This window comes from Strongylocentrotus purpuratus, unplaced genomic scaffold (assembly GCF_000002235.5).
Source record: "Strongylocentrotus purpuratus isolate Spur 01 unplaced genomic scaffold, Spur_5.0 spur5_scaffold_6, whole genome shotgun sequence".
NCBI classification, from domain to species: Eukaryota; Metazoa; Echinodermata; class Echinoidea; order Camarodonta; family Strongylocentrotidae; genus Strongylocentrotus; species Strongylocentrotus purpuratus.
This window is the reverse complement of record NW_022145612.1, coordinates 312,551-327,496: the sequence shown is the minus strand read 5'-3', so window position 1 is coordinate 327,496 and position 14,946 is coordinate 312,551. Positions and strand designations below refer to the sequence as shown.

The following is a 14,946-nucleotide window of genomic DNA, read 5'->3' as shown; positions in this document are numbered from 1 at the left end:
TTCCAATGCCCAAATTAAACCTTCTTATACAGAAATCTTAAAGGTACTTTGTCCCTCTTGAAGCCAAACATCAAATTTTGCAGGAATCATGAATATGTTAAGTCCTATCTGTGAAATTAAACGTAAGTAGTGTCATATTATTCAAATTATGCAAGGAAACCTGTTTACTTTCTAAACTTCCCTGTCAGACACTATTGAGTGACTGACTGGCTTTTTTTCTTCTTTGGTGATAACATACATAAAATGAGCTGTAAAGGTACACAAGCATTTGCTACATCAATAACCCACTTATTATGATGGCCAAAATTAAACTGATTGAATGTTTGCGCAGGGTTTGAAAATCAGACTATTACTAAAATGCTTGCAATTATTTATGCTCGTTATTTTCCCAATAAAAGACATTTTCAAGCCCTTTCCTTTCGAGGGAAGTTCTAAATTAGTTTTATCTTTCAAATGCTTGAACCTTTTCATTTATTTTGCCTGCAAATGGGCCCTTTAATCATGAAACTCAGCTCTTGTCTGATTTATTTGCAGGATTTGTTTGGTAGACTAGAAATATTGGTCTTTCCTCACTAAGGCCAGATCTGCCAAGTAGACTAGATGGCTATAGCGTCTACTCTCAGGAGACAGGGTGAAATAGCTGCCAGGGTTAACCTTTGACCCCAGAAAGCCAGCCGTAAATAAACTGGTGCATAGAAAATAACATATTACTGTCAGAGTTTGATTTGATGGGAATGGTGTGATACTGTTTCACCTGCTTCCAATATTTTAAGTTTCTTCTTTTGAAGAAGTTTGAGTGTACAGAAGACAAGAAAAGCTTGTACACCATTTGTTGCGTGATTCCTATTACACTACACCTGGAGTTGCTACCAGTGCAATTGCAAATTATAAAATCCCTTCTCATACCATTTTGTTTGTCTGTCCATTTATCTCTCTTTCTGTATGTCTGCCTCATCCCTCCCCCCTCCCCCCTCCCCCCCCCCCCCCTCATCTCTCTCACTCCCTTTAATTCTCTCATCAGTTCTAAGTACTACATCTAGTATGTAGGGGCACAGTGGTGCCAGATTTTGTCAACAGTGATGGATGAGGGTCAAAAAGTTTTGTGACGAAAATAGCCCGACAATTCTGAACAACCACCATAGGCATAGACCTGTCCTCGTCAGCTCGAGTTGGCCAAATATCCCGCTATTTCTGATTCAGGAAATTAGCCCGAAGTTACATATTGCGTCTTCATCAGCTCAAAACTCGAGCTCAAGAAATTAGCTCAAGAAATTTGCTTAGTGTTCATGCACACATATAGTATTAGTGCGAGTCTTTGGCTTGGGCTGGTGAAGACGGACTAGACAAATAGCGGGCTGTTTTGCAATCTAGCCCAAGATATCTTATCAAATAGCATATTGAAGCCAAATAGCCTGCTATTTCGTGATCGGGCTAATTGACCAACTAGAGCAAATGACAAGCCTCATGTGACCAATTTGAAGAGAACACAGTCATTTACCCCACCTTGAAGGAAAATCCAGCTACACCCTGTATGATACCAACTACTTATTGAGGAAAGCAGAGAAATCAGACAAGTAAACCATTGAAAGTTTAAGTGAAATCAGACTGCTAATAAACAAGTTTTCAATTTTTTGAAAGTTGTACCGTAATCACTTTCGGCAAAAATTGAGTCAGTAATTTCTCTGTGATGTATTGGCGGAAAGCTCTCTGATTTGTTCCAACACACAAAATAGACTAAAATATCTTCTTTATGACTCAGGAGGGTTTTTCTCTTTAGAGGACCTACTGTATAATATGTTTTCCATTATATATTATGAGTAGTATCCCGAAGGAGAAGGCGCTTATGAGAATTACAGAAATTAGTGATATTTGATTACACAACAAATGGGAGAGTACTACGTCTCAATCCAGTGACCAAACTGCCACTTTGAGATTTACATGCAGTAGACTTAGTGATCTCATATTTCAAACATTACCGGTATTATTATGATTGGTCCACCACAAGAATCAAGAGAATGGAAACAATTCCTTTGGAAATAGTCCTCTAGGTTTGGATTTATATTTTACCTCAATACAATTGTCATTGCTTTTCATGATTGATATGGATCTTTTTCTTTTCAAAAACTCAATCATAATTAATAATTGTTATTTTTCTAAACATTTTTTCTTCAAATTCTATGACAGATAATTGCACAAATTCATTATCATCACCTTACTCTGATAAGATAAATAATATAATGTTTGATTAGACTAAAGCTGTACACATGTAGATTGTATGCCTCTTTCTCCTCCTTTGAATGTGAAAGCAGAAGGGAGGTTTGAGCATTGTATAAAATGAAAGTTTGGTATGGAACAACGATCCATCTTCGCGGTAAACATCATATTGCACAAAATGGTTTCACGATGCAGGGCTTATTATTAATGCATGCTGAACTACCAGTCATCAAATAATAATAATAATACCGCTTTTATATAGCGCTTAAAGGTAATAAAAAGTTTTGGTATGGAATCATGAATTTGGTTCAAATGAACAATATTGGAAGCCTACGCGCGATTTTACAATATTCAATGAATGCTGTCGCAATTGAAATCAAGTCTAAAATGATGAAGTTGTAAACAATAAACTCTTTATGTTGTATAGCTACCTCTCAAGACTGATATCACTGTAGCTTTAAAACATTGTTTCTTGACCACAATCGACCGATTTGCTATTCCCGTTTTGAAACTTTGTATCAGAACTGCATATTTTGAGATTTTCATGGTCGCAGCTACTGTACCATGGAATGGCCTTAGGCGCTATTCAAAACATTTGAAATTTACCGGGAGCACCGGTAAATTTTTAATCATTCAATTTCTCGAAAGCAGAAGTATTTTAGGGGCTAAATTTCTAGTGCTCATAAATATCTACAGGGGCATCCAAATATATCAGAATTACTACCGTATCCATCAATTTTCAAAATTTCCCAAAACTTTGCATTACCTTTAATACATCTATGATGTCTCTAAGCGCTTCACAGATATACTTTTAAAAAAACATCTTCCTCAAACAATTCTGAATGATATTCTGTTTTTTATATATAAATTCTTATCCCTTATGTACACCCCTTTCTCTATATAACCTACACCATTGTCTGAGATGGATTTCCTTTTCTGCCAAAGGGTTTTACTAAGAAGAACAACTGAATCCCAGTCTCATCTAAATTTGAGTTTTTCAAATACACTGAGGGAGCTTCATATTTGACACCCCCCCCCCCACCCCCACACACACCTGACAAATCCTTTAAAGCCAATTAAGGGGGGAAATGACAACAAATTCATTAATCTATTCATTTATCTATTCTATAGGGGCTAAAAGGTTTTAATGTGCACAACACTATTATCAAGTTTATTACTTTTTATTATCTAGATTTTCCATAATATCCATACATGTATATATGTCACTCACACACAAAATCAAATAACATACATTATAAAAAAAGAGGAGTTGGCTGAAGAAAAAAGAGAAAAGGGATGGAAGGAGAAACTATTAATCAATTTCACCCTAGTCAAAATTAACAATAAGACCTTTAACCTTAAAATGCAATCCAAACTGGGATCAGTGTATTTATCCATAGAACCCTTCCCAATTACAATATTACATACCCTACTTTTTATGATTACCAGCTAGCACTTTCAATGTGATGCAGTTATGAAGAGTTTGCATTTGTATAAAACTTCTCAGGAGTAATATCACGCCAAGGTACACACACAAAATCAAAAGATTATAACTGTTTCCTGTTCTATTCAAAAGCTTGGTAGAGGAAGGAGATGGCATTCCACTCTACAATACATGGATATACATGTTAGAAGCAAACAAAGAGGAGAGAACACTCACTGGATAAGATCCATTAAGAGGGAGATAATAAGGAGCTGATACAAATCTCTTTTCAATTTCTGTTGCTTTCATCTGCACCCCATGTAAACCATACACAGTGCAGTGAGGACCACAATAGAAGCTATTTCTTCTCTAGGGGAGGGAGGGGGAGAGCATTGTTAATTCTCATTGAATAGTATGGAACTATCATGGGGTCAGAGTGAATACCCAGATTAAGAAGAAGCCTTCATGTGACTCACTAAAGCATCTCTCAATTTCTATAGCAGAAACAGTTTCACTCAAATTCTTGGGTTGAATGGAAAATGGAAATCCCAGAATAAAATGTATGATTAATCCACAAGAATTATATTTCCATACTCTCCTCTATTCAAAGAGCATTGGGTGCAAGATTAGGATGAAAATATGTACAACGTTGAAAGAACTGCAATTGCAAATAGGCCTTTCCCTTGAAACTAATGGATAGTCCAATGTGGCAAATGTAGATTAATGTCTTGCCAAATGACACACCTTAAACCATGTGACCTACAGTCCGGTGATTTATCCATTAGACCATGACATTACCCTGGAAAGGTGCCGCCTCCCCCTCAAAATGATGATTTACCACATACATTTAGTCCCACCCTGCCACACCAAACTGACCCAAAACTCGCATTCCCCTCAGAACTTGTGCAGCATGTTTTGATCAGTTCACGTGAAATAAACATCACAAGTGAGCAAAAGAACTGTGACCGAGTCTCTGGACGGACGGACACTTTTTATCCTCTAAGATGATTGTTTGAGAGACCCAGTAGGGTTTGAGATCTACATGTATGTACCACTCTCTATTCATACAGGAAGCTCTTTTCTTCTCTCTTCTATTCAAATGATTAACAGTTATCTGAGATTTGGTTGTGAAGACACTATGGCAATCTTTCTTACTTAAATTGAAGCCAACAATACAGTAGTGTACTTTGTATTTAACTGTGAATAAGTGTTGGTTATCTGGCCCCTACTAAGCTGACTTTTCAACAAACAAATGTTACAGCTCACATTAATACAACTAGATTCATAAACTTACTGGTCCCAGAAAAATCATCACATCATTATGTTTTAAGAAGAAAAAAATTTGTGTAACAATATACAAGAAAACAAGAATGTAAAATTGACAGGTTTATTAACATACCGGTATTCAAATTTATGAATGTTTCTTACCAGGGGACCTATTGACGAGTTATTCCATAAACCTGTCCTTAATAAATGAACTACAGTACTTGGTAAACAGTCTGTATACATGCTTTGTCAGGCATGACTAAGGCAAGCTTTCAGGTTGTCAAGAACAACCTTTATTTGATAAGAATACATATGTTAGTAAACCAGTGTAGGGTACACACACATGAATACATTAAGACTATTTTGGTAGTGTACTCAAATCTGGCTTTTATACTTACACATACATGTACATGTACATGCCTCGGTACAATTTTTTCATTCATCTATTATGAATAATTAGAATGCGTTGTTAGGTAGGGCAACTGGGCAAGCCATAATGCTTGTCCCACCTAGCAACAATTAATGTATGCAATTTGAATTCCGACTATTGAGATATGTTTACACAACAAAGATTTATCTGTTATAGCCTAAATGTACACATGTACCAGGTCTTAGTCACAGAGCACATTTAAAAAGATTACTTTGAAATGTACAAAAAGACCCACTCCACTATAAACCATCTGACTATATGGACCAGGCTAACTTGGACCTGGGGAGAACTCAGCCCGCTGCGAAAACTGTCATTTTTTTGTCATTTTACACTAACCCTTACTCTAACCCTAACCCTAAACCGAACTACATGTACATGTACATGTATCCTCTCTCACCCAGCCTCCCCAATACCAATCATTGCTGCAACTTTCTACTATCTGCCTGACACCATCCCCCAGCCCAGGTGCAGAACAGTGAACAGCCCAGTCTAAATGGCATCCATGGAATCTCCTGAAGATAGTTACCCAATACCAAAGGAAATTTTATGGAGAATGACATATATAACAAACATTCACCCATCGTTGTCAACTTATTGCACATTATAAATCTATAATAATAATACGCTAAGGCTCCGCGGGGGGCGCGACGTCTCGGCGAGCCTTTGTATTCTATTGTTTTTTAATGAGATCGCCGACCCAAGTTGGTGCGGCTATCTCCTCATGAACCCTCCCCTCGGGGTACCCGTGCCCGGTGCCATCGTCCGCGGGAGAGTCTACTCTGTGGAATTGGCTATACTCCGCCCGAGGTCCTCCTCCGTGTCGACGTCCAGGGCGAAAACAGACGCGACATGCATAATGCAGGATATGCGTGACGACAGAGATACCTCATGGATATGCAACATGACATCCGTAGACACACGACCGATGACCATCCACTCACATTAAGTTGCGTATTAAATGCTCTATGCAAAGGGCGGGATTACCGAGAGTAGAGCGTCTTGCTATAGGATGTGCTTTGTAGTAGCTAGGATGTGCTTTGCATGTCGTAGCTGCACAATTATACACGGGGCTTCCCGTCGACGTCCAAACTTAGAGACCTATTTCCATCATGATTGCCGCGATTTTTATATAGTTTTCGTGAATGGAGGTATGAAATCAAAGCTTATTTTGTGATTATGACGGTTAATGTATTCTACATTTTTGATTATCATTTTCTAAAGGAAAGTTTTCACAAGAAAACCATTGGACTGACAGGTCATGTCGCAAGCTGCCTTCAGTCCTCACACATACAGTACTCACAGTGCAGTGTAACACTGGCACCGCGCACTGCAGGCGTCCGAAGCCTGCGGCGTTGGTGTTCGAGCTTTTTGTTACGCTGGAGTGTGTGTGAGTTAAGCTGAGCTGAGCTCGAGTCGAAGAGATTTGACACTTTGAAATTGTTATCTGTTGGTTTGCATCATTATTGCCGCGATTTCAATATAGTTTCGTGAATAGATTTACGAAACCTGAGCTTAGAATTAGTAAAAGTATTACTAAAGTTAGACTCTAATGTCTACGTTTTTAAAAGACTGTTTGATTTTCCTGTTAAAATTTTACTTTGAAAAATGATTATCGAAATTCATGGTCAGAAATAATCACAATCTAGGGTCTATTATGTTACAGTTCTTGCATCAAATCAATGCATGAAAACTTAGTTATTGAACTAGAAAAATGTTTTTTTTTTTTAAATAGGCAATTATGAAGTAGGAAGCCTGAAACCTAATAGCCTACTAAACAAATCTCAACAAAGTGTAGGCCTATCCTTATATGAATTAATGAAAAAGTAGCCCCAGAAAAAAGAGCCCCCGAAAATTTCCCTAAAATTTGAAATGGAGCCCCCGAAATGAAAAACTTAATTTTTTGCCTGCGCACCCCCTCTAGAATCCCGCGGATTTCCGCGGGTCCTGAGTTGAGTGTATCTATAATATAGGCGTGGGGTCCACGGGTTTCAAGGGGCCATAAACCCCCAAAAGCTCGGGGGTTACGTTCTTCAAAGTTGGGGGGGGGGGGAGATTAGATCGCAGCGAGTTGAGTGTATATATAATATAGGCGTGGGGTCCACGGGTTTCAAGGGGCCATAAACCCCCGAAATCTCGGGGTTTTAGGCGTTTAATTAGGGTCAGGTGAGCATATTTTTAATACTTTATTTGTGACACTTGCGGGTCACTAATTGGCGTGGGGTCAATACGTAGAGTTGCGTAGTGTTGCGTAACAACTACGCTGGCCTAAGTTACTATATGCTGAGGGACGGAAAGGGGTACGCAAGATGAACGAAAACAATTCAACCTGTTTAATTTTTTTTGCCAGCCTACGCATAACCTACGCAGGGACTATTTCCCCATTAATACGCAGCCTAATTTCTGCGTAGTCGGTACGCCACACTACGGAACTCTACGCAGTTCCAGTGGCTTAAAGAATAACTACCGGTACAGTTGGATCGTTTTTTTAATTTTTATATAAGGCCAAATTAAAAAAAAAACATGTTTAGCTTCCTGTTTTTTTGAAAAATGGGAAGGAGGAGGCCCTTTTTTTTTCTTTTTATTTTCTTTCAAAATGGCCGCTCCGTACATTTTTCCTGACATTCAGGCTATTTTTCAAGATGGCGGCCGACAATTTTTTTTTTTCTTTTTTAAAATCAGAAATACATTTTAGCAGTGCTTTTCATGTTTTTTTTCTTTCAAAAAAAAATAAATAAATAAAAAAAAAAAAAAAAAAAATAGGAGGCGGCCCCCAAAAAGGAAGCAGGCGGGGACGCAGTTTTTTTTTCTTTCAAAAAAAAAAAAAAAAAAAAAAAAAACTTTTCAAAAAATTTCAACAAAAAAAATAGGCGGCCCCCAAAAAGGAAGCGGGCGGGGACGCTTAACATGTATATTTCTTAATGGCCTGAATGGCAAATAAAGTTCTTGGTGGTTTTAATTTAGACAGTCTCTATATATCTATTTACACCCCCCGCCCCCCTCTAGGATCCCGCGGATTTCCGCGGGTCCTGCTAGTGCTTTTAATAAACTCAAGGTGACTATGGCCCCAGGTAGAGAGCCATTAGAGAGAGGAAATTTTGCATATTCCACACTTCTAAACAGGGGCTAATATAAACTATCGGTACTCCTCCAGAGGTTCATCTCTAGTGGTGAAAGAAGAAAACAAATGTTCATCAAAAAGAAATATACACTGATGTTCATGGTTTCTTCATAAGAAAAGATGGTACAATTTCTGGAAAGAGAAGTACTCGCATGTAGGTTTGTTGTAAATAAATGTCAAGTATATATTGTTTGTAGCAGATCAGGTGGGAGAGTTTGAATTAATATACATCCCTGTGTCAACTGCTTTATTTAGGCTGGCAGGTTAATATACATGTAATGGGTTCGGAGTGCATGTGTGAAAACAAATACCAATCTGACAAAATTGAAAAATGTATGATCTTTCTCCCTGATTGTCCATAAAATGTACTCTTCAGCATTAGGTAATATATGGAGCCCAAGACTACATTATCTGGTAAAATAAGCTCCATGCCAGACTGCCTGGCTCTCCATCCGATTCTTCTGGAGATTACAAAATACAAACCAACCCAAGACTTCTCAGTTTTCATTTTCTTCAAAGCTTTGTGCAATAAGACACCCTTCTGAGAAAATCCTTGCTAAGATACAGGCTTCAGCTTTAGGCAGTGGGTCTGAAAGCGGGGAATTTGGGTTGGCGGTTTGTGGTAAAGCGTCTCTCACACAAGAGGACTATTGTCAAAGTAAACTCCTTCCTTCTGTCTTCTGTGTATTGGACCTTGTCACAAATCAGTTTGACAGTCAGTGTCTTGTCCACTGTGCTCAATGCAAAGGAGCAGTAAATAGTCACTCATCAAGTTACCGTTGCACAATTTGAAGACACATAATTAGAACTACAAACCTAAACTTTAAGGCTCTGTTTTTAGGGTTTCGATGTGTACCCAGTAGACTACTGAAACCTACACTTATAGTTTGACATGTCATCACTGCAGTCCTGTGACCCGCGTTCGAAACCAAGTCGAAACTCTTGTGCCTTTTGGTAAGGCATTAATCCTCATTACCAGGTCCCTCAGAGAGGACCTAAAGCCGTCGGCCGTCTGGGTGCTTACTAATAACAAGCATTAATGCTATCGTAGCAGTCAGGTAAAATAACTACCACCACCATAACTTCTAGGCCCCAGTAAGCGAGATGCACATTTATTGTAATAGGGTGCGTTTACAGTGCACTTTTTTGCCTAGAATCAGCGTTTTCAAATGTCTTTCAGGCAAATTTTTAAGGTGATAAACGCAAAGCCTTTTTCAAACCTCTTTAGATATGGGTATATTGAAACGCCGGAAAATGTGCGTTTTGAATGTGACATACAGCCAGAATCACAATTCTGAGAGATGATAAATGCAAAGCTGTTTTGAACCCCACATACATATCGGACCTTCCCAGGTTAATTTCCAGTTGGGAGAAATAGCATGCGCCATGTGCTGTGTCATGTTGTTGACCTCTGAGAAACTGTCTGCTTCCCGGGTCAAATGGCGCAAAGCAGAGTCAAGGCCTTTATTTTGAATCGTGAAGAGACGATAAATGAAATGTTTGTATACTGGGGTTCAATATGTACTACAGAAGCACTGATTCTGGGTGGCAAGTCACAATTAACGCACATACTCCGATGGACATGATTTTATTGTCATTTTGGTTTGCATAGATTTTCTGTCACTACCAGTACCTTTGAGCATAGGGGAGTATGTTATTAAAAGAAATTAAAAAATGAAAGTCATGAATTTATACATCACATTTACATCATGATAGACCATTTATATCGTATATTGTCATTGTAAATAAATTGAATTGAAATGAAGGTACTAAAATCATGACATTAAACATACATTTATTTAGGGTCTACCTCGCCTAGGCTTGATGAAATATGAATAACATACATATTTATATTTATATAGCGCCTTTACATAAACATGCTCAAAGCACGTACATGTACATCATGCTCAAACTAGACCTAGATCTACATGTACATGATCATGTAGACTAGATCTACATGTAGTTTGCTTGAACTTGAAGTTGAAATTTTGAAGAATCTGACAGTGTTATACAACCTCTGAGGCTCTGACTCTGAGTCTAACTAGATCTAGACCTAGGCTAGGATCTAGATCTAGCATGATTTACAAAATATATAAATGTTAATTTAAGAACTAGGTAGACTACGTTCGACTAGACTCTATAGAGTCTAGATAAAGACAAGCAACTGAAGCAAAATTACCCAATATTGCCGACGATACTGGACTGTCTGCAGGCCGGACATGGTCCAATTCCAGGACTAGGGCCCAGGGCTCTGCCTCACAAGTCACAACTACAAGTACTAGATCTAGGCCTACAACAAGTTACATGACTGACTAATAAGATCTATTCTAGGCCTAGATCTAGACCCCTCTATACTAGACTAGATCTATAGTAGTAGATCTAATTAGTATAGGAGGCCTAGAATTCTAGACCTAGAATAGATCTATCATCTAATGATCTAGATCTAGATTCTAGATCTGAGTGTCTATATTCACTATTCAGCACACATCAAACAAATTCTCAGATGAAGAAGAAGGCCCTTTTAACTAAGTATTTTTGATAATCATAATACTAGATTCTAGGGCCTAATCAAAAGTTCTGAACTCACCAGACATTCAGCAATGCCAATGATCCGATCTTGCTACGAGTACCACGCCGAAGTAGCACGCTACGGACCTCGGTGAGCAATCACGGGATGTCCAGCCGCCCAGGGCAGTTCTTTCAAATTTTGATGCCAACCTCCAAATTAAAAAAACACAATATTAGCAAATCTTTCTAATTCCATCAGGGATAAAAAGTGCTCCACTGAATTTTACAGAAGTGATCACTCACTGTAGTGGCAATAATCAATAGAAAATAACAAAATTGATTATCAGAGCGAGTTTTGATGCGTGAATGCCTTACAGTAGTCTACCCTAATCCCAGGCGCCCGCCCCGTGTACTCGATGAGCCATAAGCATGTTAGGTGCACCACCGTGTTTACTATACTAGCTGTATACCCGGCCCGCGTATTTCGTACCCGTACGACGATCCACCTGCACAAGTAGATTAGCACGCTATAGCACGATCGGATTTTCTGCATGCCCTCTCGATCTACAACTCCATCCATATTCTAGGCCATGTGTTGATGGCGACTTCTAATGATTTTTATATACCGCCATCCGCGTCGATTTACCATACAGTGCAAGGCATACTACCCGGTACTTATACCATTTCTTCTCCCCTTTTCCTTTCCTTTTCATTTCATCTTCTTCTTCTTCGTTTTCCTTTTCCACCAGAGGCGGGGCACCCGGGGGGGGGGGGGGGGCAGGGGTCACACTGCCCCCAATTTTTCAAGTACCCCAAAAGTGCCCGTTTTTACATAGAGTCTAGGAAAAATGTCCTTTTAACTTTGTAAGAAGCGCCCCTTTTTACAAAAAAGTGCCCCTATTACTTTGATAAGTGCCCCTATTAATTTTTAAAAGTGCCCCTTTTATTTTGACACGTACCTCTTTTCCCTGACAAGTTCCCAGTTTCCTTTGCAATAAGTGTCTATTTTCCATTTTCATAAGTGCCCCTTTTTCGGGTACGAGAAGCGCTCCTTTTCACTTTTGTTAAGTGCCCCCCTCACCTCTGATAACTGCCCTATTAAAATCTTAGAGGTGCCCCTTTCCCTTTTATTAACTCCCCCTTTTTAACTCGGATAACCGCACCTTATATTTTCACATGTGCTCCCTTTCCTTGCTAATAAGCGCCCCTTTTCCTTATGATAAGTGCCCGCATTTAACAAAGAGCCCTTCCCCTTCTCATAAATGCCCCCTTTTACCTATGAAAATAGTCCTTTTTCATTCTCATACTAGTGCCCCTTTTCATGTCTGGTAAATGACCTTATTCAATTCTGAGAGATACTTGTTTTATTTTGACAAGTGCCCCCTTTTCCTCCTGATAAGTGCTCTTTTCATATGATCTCTAATAACTCCCCCTTTAATTTTGACTCGTGCCCCTTTCCCTTCCTAATAAATGATCTTTTTCCTTCATATATATATATATACAGTGGCGGATCCAGGGGGGGCCGAAACGGCCGCGGCCCCCCCCCCCCCCTATTGGCGGCGCAAAAAAAAAAGAAAAAAAGAGGAAGAAAAGAAGAGAAAAAAGAAAGGAGAAGAGGAGAAGAAAAAAAGGAGAAGAGAGAAGAAAGGAGAAGGGAAAAGAAAAGGGAAGAGAAGAGAAAAGAGAAAAGAAAATATAAAGAAGAAAACCCAACTCCCCCCCCCCCCCCCCCCCCCCTCCCTCCCACTCCGGGGTCGGAGGGACCGAATTTGTGTTCCTAAAATTTCCAATAAAGAGTTACTTTTCACGCAACAAAGTCCGGCCCGTAATACACAAAAATCCGGCCCGTACTGACTTACACCGGAGATAGAGGGGTGCGGCTTTCAAAGAGAGGGAACATACATGTGCGTACCCAGGGGCATCGCCTAAGGGTGGTGTGGGGGGGGGGGGGTGCGACACCCCTCACCTGTCAGGATATTGTCGGTAAAATTGCGCTGCCGTCGGGAAAAAGAGAAAAGGGGGAGGGGAAAAAGAGAGGGAAAAAAAGAGAGGGGAAAAAAGAGAGGGAAAAAAGAGAGGGGAAGGGAAAGAAAAGAAAACTAGACATATAATACTTGTTTGGAACAAGTATAGGTGGGCTAGTCAACTTAAATTTGAGACAAAATAGAGCAAAAATAAGCGAGATACTGCTTAAAAATTCTTAAAAAACAATATCATGTAGTTTCATGACGTGAACGAAATTCACCTTCTATAGGGATAAGGCAAATTATGAAATGTTTGACATGAGGCCTTTAATCGAGATTTTCACTATGATGACGTCATCAAAATGAAAAATGGTTATTACTCCGCTAGTAGAGAATTGTCTTAGCTACAACATATCGAAATTTTGAAGAAAATTGATCAATATTTACAGAGATACAATCAATTTTACATAAATATGCTGACGTCATAATATGCAAATTCGAATTTTTAGTTCCAAGGCCATTGTGATGATGTCACGATACACTTAATGGCCAAATGAGACATGAAATCATTTCTCCGACTCATACTCTATCAGAATATGAAAAAGAATTGAGGATCCCGGTGCATTCCAAAGAGCTATAATGGATTTTGTATAGGCATGTTTTTGCCCATATATGCTATGTATTATAAGTGCTCGCGCGCACGGACATTTATCTTGAATGGACGCTCATCTTAATAGTAATAGTCATAAAGAGATGAACATAGTATCAAATTGATTGAACAAATATAAGATTTATCATGAAAGAAAAAAAAATGGCGATTCTACGTTGTGTAATGGTGTTACGCGCGAGAACGCGCGCGCATGCGCGTGTGCGCGATTTTTTTCATAAAATGTCTAAAATGACCTGAAACGTATGCAAAATAAATTTAAGACGATTATGAGCATTTCAAAAATTTGCGCGCGCACTAACGCGCGGACGTACGCGCACACGCGCGTTTTTTGTCCTGAAATTGACCGGACTGATATTGACCTTGATCATAATAAATATGAATGAGAAATGGATTTCAGTTATGAAGATATGACCATGAAATAATTTTCAGAAAATTTCACAAAATGGCGTCTAGATGACGTCGTCAGTCAAGGTCAAGGTTGAACAATTTTCTGTGCTTTGTTCTAATGCCTGTAATGTGTGCTAAATTTCAAGGTATTTGAGTGAACCATTTTCAAGTTATCTTGCTCACAAAAAAGTGGGTCGAAATAAGAAAAATAAAGAAATAATAAAGGCAATTTTAACAACATTATAAGGTGGTCTGTATTAGATACAGCCCACCTGAAAAGAAAAGGAAAAGAGAAGAAAGAAAGAGAAAAAAGAAAAATGGGGGGAGAGGAAAGAAAGGAAAAGAAAGAAAAGAAAGAAAAGGAAAAAAGAAGAAAAAAGAGTGAAAGGGAAACAAAAGAAACGGGGGATGAAAGAGAGGAGAGAGAGGGGAGGTAAGAGTCTGAGAGAGGAGGAGTGGGAGTAAAATAGAAAAGGGGGTTGCTGGGTGGAGTCGTCTCGTCGAGGGAGCAAGAAAGACACGGGTAAATATGTTGCTGTGTCGGTATTGTTGCACGATCCTCATCAATGCATAAATTTGATGTCGGTTAGATGTATATTGTCGATCGACCGACAAGTTTTTTTCCCTACGAACTGCGACTTCTTATCCGCTGTGACGACTTCGAGAGTGACTACAACTACAATACTTGTATTTTTTCGAAGTTTCACTTTCCGATAATATCAGCTAAAGAAATCAGAGGTGTAAAATTTTCGGGGAAACTAAATTCAAACAAGGTTTAAGAGTCAACAACGGTACGACGAATCATTTTCCTTTCTTTATATTGTGATGAAACGCCAAAAATTACGCGCTTCGCGCGGAAGGGGAAACTTCATTTAGACGAAACGAGAACGGTACAACGAATCGTCTTTTTTCTCTAATAATTTAAGGAAACGTCAAAGCTTCCGCGCTTCGCGCGAAAGTGGGAAA

General features: G+C 39.0%; 1 protein-coding gene across 1 annotated transcript in view; it reads right to left on the bottom strand.

The window, feature by feature from the left end:
* The window catches only part of LOC580371 (zinc finger protein GLI3), a 75,163-nt gene extending 63,695 nt beyond the window's left edge, over positions 1 to 11,468 (bottom strand). Inside the window, exon 1 of the mRNA XM_031000536.1 lies at positions 11,039 to 11,468. The gene's annotated coding sequence lies outside the window, so the exon portion shown is untranslated. The remainder of the gene's footprint in view (positions 1 to 11,038) is intronic.
* Positions 11,469 to 14,946: the final 3,478 nt, after the last annotated feature.